This window comes from Tachypleus tridentatus, chromosome 5 (assembly GCF_004210375.1).
Source record: "Tachypleus tridentatus isolate NWPU-2018 chromosome 5, ASM421037v1, whole genome shotgun sequence".
NCBI classification, from domain to species: Eukaryota; Metazoa; Arthropoda; class Merostomata; order Xiphosura; family Limulidae; genus Tachypleus; species Tachypleus tridentatus.
The window spans coordinates 15,394,181-15,408,719 of record NC_134829.1 but is presented as its reverse complement, the minus strand read 5'-3'; the positions used below and the strand labels follow the sequence as shown (position 1 = coordinate 15,408,719).

At 34.5% G+C, this 14,539-nt stretch overlaps 1 protein-coding gene across 1 annotated transcript in view; it reads right to left on the bottom strand.

The window, feature by feature from the left end:
• The window catches only part of LOC143250590 (uncharacterized), a 61,796-nt gene extending 48,385 nt beyond the window's left edge, over positions 1 to 13,411 (bottom strand). Inside the window, exons 1-2 of the mRNA XM_076501384.1 lie at positions 13,393 to 13,411; positions 8,948 to 9,062 (exon numbers count right to left, since the gene is read on the bottom strand). The gene's annotated coding sequence lies outside the window, so the exon portion shown is untranslated. The remainder of the gene's footprint in view (positions 1 to 8,947; positions 9,063 to 13,392) is intronic.
• Positions 13,412 to 14,539: the final 1,128 nt, after the last annotated feature.

Genomic DNA, 14,539 nt, shown 5'->3' with positions numbered 1-14,539 from the left:
AACTCAAACGTTTTAGAAAATATTTTTCACAAACTGAACTGCTTAGTATAGGCTTAGCGCCATGAATATATCTTAAACTAGGTTTATGTCGAAAACAGTAAATCGTTTTCTATACGTTTAAAGTGTGTAAAATTTTACCACAAGGCTTTGAAATAAATAAGGTTTCAGGTAAACGTTAAGTGAAACCTAATATTGTAGAATATTATTATTCATTATGTTTATCAATGATATCTTTCCGCGCTATACCGAAAAGAGACGCGTCTGCTAACGTATAGCAAAAGACAGTAATAGACATTATATATAAATCAATACTTTTCAAATTACTTACCTTTTTACTAGACTACTTTTTGTCTCTTTAGTCATCAATCGCGCATACCATAAAGTCTATTTTATTCTTTATACTTTGTAGCTTTTATTTTGCAAACATTTAAACATGCTAATATTTGGATTTGTTTACATATGTGTGCGCTTGATATATGTTATCAATGTATTTATTGTTTGTTTTTGCATTTCTAAAACTAGAGGGAAGGCAGCTAGTCATCACCACCCACCACACGCTCTTGAGCTACTATTTTACCAAAGAACATAGGGATTGACTGTAACATTATAACGACCCAAAGGTTGAAATGGCCAGCATATTTGGTACGACAAGGATTTGAATCCGCGACCCTCAGATTACGAGTCGAGCGTTCTAAGCAGCTGGTTGTGTATTGAGACTGTTATGATAATAATTATGTATCCTTCTGAATCTATAGAGGTATCCCACACACTACGTAATTTTTAAAATCCAGAAAATATTTAAAATAAAATAGAAAAATTTCAGCAAAACAAAGTTTCACTACTGTTAATGGAAAAATGTTGTTTTACTAAATATTTTTCTATTTCATTTTAACTGTTTTCTGGATTTTGGAAACTTCTGAATTTGGGCTGTTTTGCTATCAAAGTTTTATATCTACACATATATCTCAGTGGTTTCGAATCTCTACAAAGTCAAGAAATCCTCCTACTTAATTTCTTCCGTCACGAAACTCCAACTCTAAACCAATTTTAAAGGCTACAACGTAGGTGAAAGCAACCGAGTACGTAACAGAAATATTGATGTAAAATTAAAAAACAAAACAAAAACTATACAAAAATATTAAAAGTGAATATCAAGTGACTTGTAATCTTTAAAAATACATTTGGTCCCTAACGGGTTAACATTCAGTAGTTTAAAAAAAAAAAAAGTCATTACCTTTGTGGAAAAACCTCTAATGGCACTTTGCGGGACCTCGTGGTTCTACGAAACAATATTTGAAAATCATTGATTATTATGATTTATAAGTCTACGAATTCTTCAGAGTTTATTTGTCTGCATATCATTTTCGTTCTCTGTCAAAACTTTTTGAAAAGTTTGGTCGTCTTATTGTTTTGTAGTGAAAAAATGCCATTTAACTTTTCTGGTTTAGATTTTGTCACTAGAGGTCAATATGTAACGTTTCAACTAGGATTAGGAAACTACTTAATCTCAACTTTCTATCGTACTTAAACGAGTCAATGCTAAAGATGAAGCCTACGAAGAAGTTAAGGTTACCGGCTTTTAAATAATTAAATGTTAAGCATTCAAATATGAGAGAAAACTAAAAGGGTTTTATGGACGACATCGCTTCAGGAACAAAAAGAAGAATAAATACAGAGACTTTTGATGGATATAAGATATTAAAGTAGCCAAGGAAGTTCGAAAAGCGTTAACAATTAATTTAGCTTTTATCACACCTCCCGCTGGCACCAAAAATGTTTTGTAATCTGTATATATAATGTGGCTCTAAACATACAGTTGGGACGTGTGAATGATGTACGTTGAATAAATGTTCTATCTGATGGATATTTTGGTATGGCCAGAATGTCCTTCCATGGTTGCCAATCATTATTTTTTATTTGTTTCACAATGAAAATGCAAATTAGTGATAAGTTCGGTTACTCATATATTTTTGTACTTTTATCTTGTTTGGCCCGACATGGCCAGATGGTTAGGGCGCTCGACTTGTAATCTGAGGGTCACGTGTTCGAATTCCCGTCACACCAAACATACTTACCCTTTCAGCCATGGGGGCGTTATAATGTGACGGTCAATCCCACTATTCGTTGGTAAAAGAGTAGCCCAAGAGTTGGTGGTGGGTGGTAATGACTAGCTGCCTTCCCTCTAGTCTTACACTGCTAAATTAGGGACGGCTAGCACAGATAGCCCTCGAGTAGCTTTGTGCGAAATTCCAAAACAAACAAACAAACAAATCCCAATATTCATTGATAAAAGAGTAGCCCAAGAGTGGCCGTGGGTGGTGATGACTAGCTTCTTTCCCTCTAGTCTTACGCTTCTAAATCAGGGACGGCTAGCGCAGGCAGCCCTCGTACGGCTTTGCGCGAAATTCAAAAACAAACGAAAAAAAAAAACAACTTGTTTGGCGTAGATAGCCTAGTTGAGCTAGCTATGAACCACCAATCAAACAACCAAACTTTCAATCACAAACGTAATAAAATAGTGCAATATCAGACTCTTTTACTTGTTTATAAGTTTTTTCTACTAATTTTCTGACTTCAGAGGTCATTCTTCAAAAAATAATTTTACCGCAAATCTATAATAAAAACATACAAATACCGTTTTTAAGTAAGGATCAATAATCTAAATCAAACACACAAACTTTCCAAATGTACAAATATATAATAAACTCCATGTGAAAATGAAGTTCAATACATATGTTCCAAAATAAATGAAATTAGTCAATACACCTTTATTATACTTTCAATTAGTCAATATACTTTCTCTTGTTATTGTCACAGAAATGAAATTTGTTTATCCTATAATTTCATACTCTTACTTATTTACCTTTCTTATAAGTCTTAGTAACTGTTTTCACAGTTTTACAATTCCTGCTGACTTTACAACCAAGAAGTTATGCCTGTTTACTATTATTTAGTTATGGTGGTACTAAAAACAATGTATAAAATATGTTTTTCATAAATAATCTTTTCCAGAAAAGGAAAATATGGTTCTTTTAGAATTTTAAATTTTCTCAAAATAAATTCATTAACATTTTTGTTGGCATATAATAGGCTTTTTAAAAGACAGATTGTCTTCACTGTAAGATACGGCTATATATTCCTAACTCTCTGCAGTGTTTTTAGCGTCAGTGGTTCAGTCATTTGAAGGCATCTTGTTAAAGTTCTGTGACGTGTGCTTATTGTGGTGGCAAAGTCCACGATGCATATATGAGTGTCAAATGGACCCTCACTGCGTTAACTATAATGGTTCCCATCCCTCTTACTGTCTTTCTTGTCCTCAATTAGTAGAGGAGAAAAAGGCACAGCACTTGAAAACTAACAATAATATTTCATACTATGAGGCTTAGAAGTTATAGTCCCCAGGTGCATCTCAGACACATGCAGTTGCACTATACTACGATGCTATAATTCGTGTGCATAGAGATTTTTCTGCACTTCCATCACAGTCTTTTTCATACCGTATGAAGAATCTTTTGCTTTCCAAGGAATAAAACAAAGAGTTGACAAGTCCACATTTATTCTTGCCTCTATTCGCACTGTTTCTTCCATTCACTACCCAGGTCTATCCCCCTTAACCCAAGATTCTGGTGCCTGCCCGAGTCTGTCGTCTTCAGCCCTGACGTGCAGGATGGTTATTCATTAGCACCCACAGTCACTGGAATGTACTTCACCTAACGAGGATCTGCTCACTTGACCAAGGGCACGAGCCATAGAGGTCGATAGATCTTCTTCTAGTAAAGAAAAATGGCTTGGTGGTAAATAGAAGGGTTCTCAATCCAGATCTTCTCGATCTAAGTAAAAATGGCTGTCGTTCATCTACCATTTATTAACAATTATATGGAAGCAATAACCGATTGCATTGTTTAAGCAGATGTTTATTTTATACCTAAAATTCAACATATTTCCCATGGTATCCTCCAGCCTGCAAGCTGACACAGAAAATGACTTAAAAATGAACCTGGGATATCTTTTGCAGGTATTCTCATCTTTGCAGCACTTTTGATTCCTCTCCTGCTTTCTTGATCATCAAATCTTGAGCAGAGCGATTCCCATCTTTCCTTTTGGAACAATCGTCTTTAAGACTATAACTGCTCCTTTATACTGATGGAACTCAAGTTTGATCGCTATCAGTCTGGCAATGCATTAGTTGGGCCCAATGATGTTCATTATAAGATGTTGCACCATCTATCTCTTGCCTCTCTTGCTCTTCTTCTGTTTGTTTTTAACCTGATTTGGCACGAAAATGTTTTTCCTTATTCTTGACATAAGGATATATGTCCTACCTTCTTTTAAGCCTAGAAAGAATCCCAAGATTCCTTCTAATTATCGTCCAAATGCTTTGACTAGTTTTTACTGTAATATCTTAGAATGGATGTTGATTGCTCATCTTGTTCAGTTTCTTGAATCAAACAACCTCCTCTCACCCACCTAATGTTGGTTTTGCGACGGCACTTCACTGTGGACCACCTGATTTGACTTGAAACATCAACCAGGGTAGACTTCCCCAAGAAATGATATTGTTTATGTTGTTTTTTTTAAATCTCGAGAAGTCTTATTACACAACTTGGAGGTCAGGCATTTTGCAGAGCCTCCAATTATATGGGGTGTATGGCCATTTGCCTATTTTTATTCATAATATTTTATTAAACATGTGATTCCAAATCAGTGTGGGTTGTACCCTCTTTCATTCTTTCACTCAGGAACTTGGAATCCCTCAGGCTTGTGCCCTGGGTGCCACCCTTTCCAGCGTCAAGATCAATGTTACACAACTTCCTCCTACTGTTGCAAATGGGCTCTGTGTTGACGACTTCCACATATTTTGCTAGATGATGAATATAAGATTTAATGAGAGGCAGCTTCAGACTGCCTTCAATTGCTTTTGAAGTGGGTCACAGCAAATGGTTTTACCTTTTTTAAAAAAACCGTTTGCATGCAATTTTGCCATTATCGGGATCTACATCATAATCCTGAGCTCCATCTAAGTGATATTAGCCTTCTCGTTGTTCCAGAGGCAAATTTCTTGGGTTTTATTTTTGACCATAAGCTTACTTTTAATCCTCACATAAAACATCTGTGTTTCAAATGTACGAGGGCACTGAATGTCTTCCGTGTCCCTTCTTCAACCTCTTGGGCAAAGGATTCAGATTCTATGTTCAAGACCTGTTGTTCCCTCATTCGATCCAAACTGGAGTATGGGTCTCTGTTCTATGGCCTTGAAGATGCTAAATCATATTCACCATCTAGTGTTTGGTTCTTATCAGTGGCTTTTCATACTTTTACAGCCCAGAGTTTGTACAATGATCCCCATGAACCTTCTCTTGAACTCTGTCATTTGTAACTCTGTTTGCAATATGCTACTAAGTGCTTATAATCCTTGTGTCGCTTTGCGTGAAATTAAAAACAAACAATATGCTACTAAACTACAATCCTTACCACAGCATCCCACCTGGGGTTTGTCTTCTTTTCTCAATGGGCTATGCTCCTTTGGAATAAACGGTCTGCTATTCTTTCTTTCGGCCTCTGTATCCAGGCATAGCTGGCTGAAGTGGGTATTGTTGTTCTCTCCACTGAACAGCCCATCCTACCACGGCTTATTACCATCCCCACCTGTGACCTTTCTTTGAGTTATCTGAGAAAGGCAGACTTCCATTGGAAATACAGTCTTCTCTTTGCTGAACATCTTTCTAACTATTCTTCTATTCCCGCTTATACAAATGGTTCGAAATAATGTGTCTGTGAATGCTGCCATGATCTGTTGTTGCTGATGAGTTTTCACAGGATCCCCTCTACAGTTTCTGTGTTAACAGCCAATTGTATACCATTTCTCTTCTCCTGGAACACGTAGAAACTATGCAGTACACTGACTCTCTTAGCTCTCTACTAGCCCTGGTATCACTTAACATTACTTCTCACCTTCTTCTGGTCGATATTCAACAACGACTTGCCACTTTTTTTCATCTTCAATTAACGTTCATTTTTCCTAGACACCTAGCCACGTTCATGGAAAGGAGCTCACTGACACCTCAGTTAAGTTCGTCTGTTTTGGTACCGTCACGACCGTGCCTGTCCCATATATGGACTACAGTCCTGTATTTAAGGCTCCGCTACGCTCCAGTTGGCAGTCTACGTGGACTGACCAAATTGATAACTAGCTATTCCAGATTAAACCTACTATTGTTCTTTGAACATCTTGTTTCCGTGAGGATTCGAAGGAGGAAGTTGTCCTGCCAAGGTTACGTATTGGTCACAGTTTTTAAACTTTTCGTTTTCTTTTCTGGGTCCACCAATATGTGGCCTCTGTGACATTCAAGTCACAATACTCAACGTTTTTCACTATTGTACCCTCGTTACGACTGCGAGTGGTGGCACCATTTTAGATGCATCTTTTCTGCAGGTTTACCCCTAACGTTGGACAGTGTCACTAGTGATGGTGACACTGTTCAACTTAATTTTGTTTTTAAATTTTTTATGAGCCACTGACCTTTTTCATTCCAGTTGAACCTTTTATTCAAGTTTTGAACATTGTTTGGGTTTTAAATTCGATTTATTATTACAATTTATAAATTTTTGCTTTTACATTTTTACAAGTTGTTTGGCGCAGATATAGCCTAGTTGCTTTACGCCAACAAATGTCAAACAATCAACTAACCTAACCACCTTACAATCGGTTTTCCTGGAATACTGGAAGGTTTTACAATATGAAGATATTTACTTTTTGTTTTAAACAATAATTCATTGATCTCTTTTAGTTTATGGATTTTACGAAGTACGTAAAAATACCCAATTTCTGAATTAAAAGATGGATTCCAAAATAATAAAATGATTTCACCAAAAAGGTTTCTATATTTTTTTGTTTTTGAATTTCGCACAAAGCTACACGAAGGTTATCTACGCCTGCAATCTCTAATTTAGCAGTGTAAGACTAGAGGGAAGGCAACTGGTCATCCCACTCACTGCCAACTCTTTGGAAACTCTTTTTATTAACGAATAGTGGGACTGACACATTATAACGCCCCCACAAGTTGAAATGGTGAAAATATGTAGTGCTACGGGGATTTCAACCACCCAACCCTTTGATTACAAATCGAGCGTCCTAACCACCTGACCTCACCAAGAAGGAAACTTAAAAACTTCTATGAATTATTCAATAAACCTTATAAAAAAAGACACTTTTCTAAGTCAGCAAGAATTGTGAAATCGTAAAAATAGTTACTAAAAAGAAAACGTAAGTAAGAGTAGGAAATTATAGGACATATAAATTGCTTTTCTATTATGATAATAAGAGAAAATATAATTAGAATAAGGTTTTAATTTAAAAATAAAGCGTATTAGCTAATTGCATTTATTTTGGAGATTGTGTTATTTAATTAATTGATAAATAGAGTGTATTATATGTTTGTATACTTGGAAAGTTTATATGTTTTATTTGAATAATTAATGTTTAGTTGAAAACGGTATTTGTATTCTTTTTGTTACAGATTCTCGGTAACATTATTTCCTGAAGAGTGAGAGACCTTTGAAGTCGCAAAACCGTTAGAAGAAATAAATATATGAGGAAGAGGTTTTGATATGCCAGTGTTCTTCCAATTGTATTCACAAATGAATCTTATTGATGTTTGGGTTATATAAGTGTGTTTGTACTACCTATCCTTAATGCTTTTTCTACATCGAACAGGTCCTGTTTAAATGTGTACAAGTCACAACAAAAAAGTAGAAAAAGTAAAGCAAACCCAGAGAAATACTCACTTCTTTCTGTCAGTAAACTGTGTTTTGCTTCTATAACCTACACCAGTAAAAACAAATCTTGAAAAATCCTCAATTCTGTAGGTAAACTGTGTTTGGTTTCTATAATCTATAGCAGTGAAAACAAAACTTAAAAAATGTTTCTGTCTGCAATCTACCTTTAGCTTCCCTAATCCAAAACAGTAAAAACAAACCGTGATAAATCCTTCTCTCTGTAAACTGCGTCTAGTTTCCATAATCTAAATTAGTAAAGAAAAAGAAAACCCTGATATTACCAGCGACAAATACTTCTGTCTGTAAACTGTGTCTACCTTCCATAACGTACACCACAGGATCTGTTGCTGTTAATCAGTGATGTCGACAAAACCCACTTGTAGAGAAAAATATATGTAAAAATGGCTCGTTTGGGTTGAGAAATTTTTTTACGTAGAGGAGCGAAAATACGATGTGAACCTGACGATGACCGAAGAAGGCCTAAACGTTGTTCACTCCTCTACATAAAAAAATTTCTCAACCCAAACGAGCCGTCTTTACATATATATGTTGCTGTTAATGTTTTACTTTATGTTTTATACGCAAAAGTCAAAATATAATCTGCAAAACTAAACACGTTATGAAACTGAAATAGCAGAAAAATGTTTAACTAAAGTTACATCTGGTGGTTACTTTTTGAAATTTTTAGTTAAGTAATAAAAATAAATTTTATTAAAGCAGCTTTCAGAGGAGTTTTAATAAAATTTATTTTTATTACTTAACTAAAAAATTCAAAAACAAGACTTAAAATGTCACTGAGGTAGCTTTTGTTTTCTAGTACTTATTGTACACTAAATGCATAACAAAATTATTTTATCATCTAACACAGTCTTACGTATACAGAGAGCAAATCATTTAAATTTGTTTGGTACAAATATTATAACAAATCTAAGAAACTAAAGGGCTTTAAACCATAAATCAAATACCCTTACCGTACAGATAACAAAAATTTCCCGAGGGTTTATATCTATTTATCTGAAAATAAAATTGTCAGTAATAGAATATTTAGTATTTCAACCCAAAGCTTGTGAAGTAAAAGTATATTAAAAGCTTGCGAACTTTAACTGTTCAATATTAAATGTATTTCAATAATGTTCGACTAGCATCTTTAAATATTATAAAACTGGCTTACCTTTGTATCCTATTACTGATGATTCGGGTTTACCTGTCGCCTTGGGCTGTGTGATAAACGCCTGTTTAAGAATTCTAGATGTAGACGTTTGCTGAACTTCATTGGCTATTCTTTCCTTAAGGTTAAATACAGGGAAAGACCAAAACATTAACGGAAACATAGTTGTATTATTATTGTAAATGCTGTTTTTAAGTGGTGAAAAAAAGTGCACTGAGGAAATTTTAACTTTTTCACAGGTGACGACATTCTTTCTACAACAGAAAACAAACATAGAGAATACATAAATACTTTGCGATAAAAAAATATTTCCCATTATGGCTGCGATTTTGTATACTTAGGCCTTTCACCGCTTACCGTGCATAAAAAAACAACAACAAAACAAAATGACTAAACTGACGCTGATAAATATAAAATTTCCCCGTTTCTTCGAAAACAGATATTAATCTCGTTTGCAAATATTTTTGCTGGCACTTTCATAACCACATAGGGGGGCACACTCGTGTTCCGGTATGTTGCTAAGAGACGAATGTTATATACAACACTTTCCAAGAACGCAGTTAACACGGTTTTACACAGATGGAGTCTTTGATAACTAGTACAACGTCATTACATTAACTCTGATCAGCAAGAGTCTACACTAAAAACGGGTAGTATAATACCAATAGCATTCTCTTAGACAATCCAAGACAAGAAATATGGCTAGTTGCAGGAGAATGGCTGGTGGATAATTCAATCTACCTAAATAATGTTTTATCCTGCAGTATTTTACTGGGTTGCATCTGGTTTCTTGTGCCCGAATTTCCTGTTTAAGGCACAGCTTTAATAATGCTAACTGCCTCCTAACGTTGAGTGACGTGCTCTTCAATCAACTGACTATTATAACGAAAAATTTATAACAGGAATTATCAGTATGGCGCATGTCAGCCTCACGCCCTCGTGAACGTCACCAACTGGTACGTCACCATGCAAAACCTTCCCCTACCCGATTCTTCCTTTTTACAAAGCCTCTACACTACTTTCCCGCTCATCAGCAGAAAGAGTACTTTGAACGTAAAGGTATAATAAGTGAGAGAGGCCATCGTTTTTTGTTTTTCGCCCTTTAGACCAAACAGTATTATAAATAAATTAACGGTACACAAATTTCCAGGTACCAAGCAGCTTTCCAGACGTAATAGCTGCATTTTCATATATGTTTTGTTTAAACCCGCGTATCGTTTCACCTATGTGGCATTATACAGATATCATACAAAATAGTATTGTATCATAAATGAATGAGCATGTAAAATATTTTTTGCACTAAATATTGTAAACATGTTAAATCTTCATGAAAATTATATTGATCAGTTTGTCCTTCAATCACAACAGTGAACTTATTTAGGTATTTGGAAGAAAAAGCATTAATTCTACTAGTCTGTTCTCAATTTTTCAGCGAATAAATTGTTTATATATATATATATATACACAAACCTTCTTAACAAAAATTATAAAGTTTCGGAGTTGCTGGTGAGAAGTGGATTTTTTCGAAACAGCCTAAATCTATGGTAAATAGCGAATCGAATGACAGACTGGGTTTCACGTTTATCTCTTCAAAAAATTCACAATTTTAGTGGAGATAACAACTTTGTATAACATGTAAAATAACATAGTTTTCAAATTCTTCGTGTTACAGTATTACACAAAGTAATAACTTTATTACAAAAATTTAACGAATACTCAATCACAATTGCTAAAAGTATTTTATTCATCGGTTGACACCGAAAATATAGCTGTCAATAATATATTTAAAGTTATATTGCATATTCATTATCCTGAAAAATTGTGAACTATTAGAAAAATCGCTAGACTTTTGGATCTTGTTGGAAAACCACTACAATTTGTGTATGTGATCTTGTATGCCAACTTCTCAATCAGAGGTGCATATTTAAATTTATCGTTCAATCACCTGAAGCTTAAGAAGCGCTGAAACCCATTAGGACTAACCAAAAAAAGAAAAATGTCTCCTAAGTTACTTTTGTCACGAACAATAGGCCTAAATAATATGGAGTGCTATCGAAAAACTCGATATTCAGACCGGGTAAAGTTGAAATTTATAAAAAAATATTATCCTTAATTTAATCCTACACACTTTTGTATTTTAAAAGCTTTACTTTATTGAAGTTTTTTGAGCGTTAGATGAAGTAGTCGGTGAAATTAGTAGAGGTTTTGTTTGTTTGTTTTAAATTTCTTGCAAAGCTACACAAGAGCTATCTGCGTTAGCCTTCCCTAATTTAGCAGTGTAAGGCTAGAGGGAAGACAACTAGTCATCACCATCCACCGCCAACTCTTGGGCTACTCTTTTACCAACGAATAACGCCCCCACGGCTGAAAGGGCGAGCATGTTTGGTGCGACGGGGGTTCGAATCCACGACCCTCAGATTGCAAGTTGAACATCTTAATCCACCTGGCATTGCCTGGCCCATTAATAGAGGTAGGTGAACTCATTGGACGATCTTTGATTTATTTAAAACAAAATGGCGCGATTTAAATAATTTGGCCTGGTTTGGCCATGTGGTTAAGGCGTTAGAATCGTAATTGAGTGTCGCTGGTTCGATTCCTCGTCACACCAAACATGCTTGCCTTTTAAGCCGTTGAAACGTTATAACGTTACGGTCAGTCCTACTATTCGTTGATGAAAGAGCTGCCCACGAGTTGGTGGTTGGTGATGATGACTAGTTGCCTTCTATCTAGTCTTACACTTCTAAATTAGGGACAGCTAGCGCAGATAGCGCTTGTGTAGCTTTGCGCGAAATACAAAAAAAATAAAAAAAAAAATAAATAATTTACAAATATTTTGTAACAAAAACCATGAATGTACATATGCTTGTCAAGAATTATTTGCAATTGCTCTGCCTGAAAATAAAGTTGACAATAATATAAATAAGGTGAATGTGTGTTTATAGTAAAATGACCTTAGGCTATCTGTTATATCAATTGAGGGTGGTCGAATCCCTGATTTTAGCATTGTAAACTCATAGACTTACCGCTTCCCACCATAAGGAGAATAAATGTTGGATAATTGCAAAAAAGCACCCCCTCAGTGGCCCAAGAGTTCTTAAAACCCTAATAAAGGGCTTCAATACTCTTGGTGAGTAGAACACAGATAACCCCCTTGTGTACTTAAATACAAATAAAAGCAAAAAAGAAACAGTTTCTGGTTTTCATATTTTTAATCCGAGTTTCAAGTCTATTTCATCTTACTTATACTATTACTCTTTTGTTACATTATATATAATAGAAGTAATAAGTCATTTGCATTAACGTTTTATATTTGTCTATTCCGTAAGAGGTTAAGTGCATTTGACTGATTATGAAGATACTATGAGAGCTATTCTGATATGTATTGTCAATTATTTATTTTTGTTTGGTGGTAAGCATAAATTACGAAATGGATGTTGGGGTTTAAACATGTAAATGTAGGCTTGGATTATTTTATAGTAAATGTTGTGACATATGGGCGATAAATTCGGACAATAAATGAAAAGCACACAGTTCACTTGTTACAAAATAATACATTCAAAACATGTTAAAAACGTATGTCCAAATGTTTTATACTGTAGGATATCACAGATATATTTAAAACTCTAAATAACTTTTCTTGTCAAAAGTTCACACTGATACAAATCTTTAGAATCCAATTGGCAAGACGAATTATTTTTCTCTACTCTTACCACAATAGTAACCGTGAATAATTCATTTACAATACTCTGTGGGTTATCACAGTCATATCCTGAACTTTAATTAAGTAAATGGCTCTCTATCGTCAAAGTCCACACAGACGTATCCAATTACTTTAGAACACCCTTTGGCAAGGCAAATTATTTCTCCTTATCTCTGTGAAAAGTGCTTTAAAATATCAACCGTTGAGGCCAATCACTCACTATCTTTCCTTCTAACTGTACGTTTATTTGACTTTGCTTCAACTTTTACTTCACTTTCGCTCACTGAGGCCTTGAATTTTCTACAAACTATGCTACGGGCGCTTTAATGTACCGATAGTCAATTAAAGTAATGAGAAATATACCGAAGATTCGAATAACATTATGTTTATAATATTAGTAAAGCATAAACAACAAAAAATTATCAAAGCTAACACTTTTAAAATAGTCCATATTCAACACTTCTATCATGAAAACTAAACGATCATTAACTATTAAATCATAAAATAAACATATAATAACACACTAAATAACCTTGCATACCCAACAATGGACTATCTGTAGTCTCCCTCCCTCGGTATCGCAACCCGAGTTTTAGAATTTTAAGCTCGCTGATTTACCATTGAGACACCTGGAGTATTAAGATAATAGTTATAATTCTGTTTCAACAAAAATATTTTATAATTGATATTTTGTAATTTGACATTTGGTAGTGTAATTTGCAAATAAAAATGAAAAAATAAAACATACACTTCTGGAAAGATGAAAGGAGTTTCTTTGGTAAGCATCTCACTACTTGATTTTTACCAATAAGACTTCTTAGATTTTTATAGAAATGAAAGGTATTTTACTTTCTAAGACAGATAACTATTCGAATGACTCAAATCGTTATTTATCATTGTTAAGCTTATCGTATTTAACCAATACACATAAACAAGAGTTCAGTAGTGTTCGAGGACACTCCCATTCCTGTTCCTTGTGTTGGCTGTCTTTACACAACGTATATGTTAAGGTGTTTCTTCAGCATGTTGCTTAAGTTTGGTAATGGTTTCTGCATTTACATCATAACCCGTAAGTTGTGGTCTCAAAGAGATTTGTTTTGAGTTTTATGTGGTGGCCAAAAATGAGACGCTTGACTTGTTGATGGATGAGATCAAAGGTATGACCTTCTTTGACACAAAGTTCGTGTGTTTGGTGATGTTGAGATTTGAGCGACTGCCTACTTTCTTAACATGTCATATTTACATTAAATCTCTGATGGTGAGATGGTCTAGAAAACAAGTAAATAGTCAATGTATATTGGTGAAGCCACTGGATAACAATCAATAAACATAATGGTAAACTTACTCCATACACACAACTTCAATATATCTTTATCAATGAGATATAATGTGTTTTCCACAACGACATAATATGGGTTTGTTTTAGAATTTAAAAATAAAGTAAATTTTCAAAAATACTGCAAAGGTCACCTCAACAACGATTATTCTCAACGCTGTCCTATACCAATTAAGAAAAAGACAAAAGCGTTTATATCACTACTGGCCAACCTATCCAAACGTAGGTCAAACATTCAAGTTTTAATATTGTATGGTGATTGGTCAAACCTCCATTTCAACTATACACTTAACTTTTCTCAAACTATAAATGAAATTAAATGCAAAGGTTTTAAAAATAAAAATAAACATAAATTTATCTCTCGTATGTTTATATTTACCAACATATCATTGTTGTGTACAATTTTACCTACATGCTAAGTGCCACCCTTTCTGGTATCCACTGGATGGTACAAGAAAAATGCAGTTGCATGAGTACTTCAAAGAGTATAAATTGCAACAATGCAGCAGAAAGAAGCCTTCTCAAACAGATCTTATATAATGCAGCTTCAACTACATTG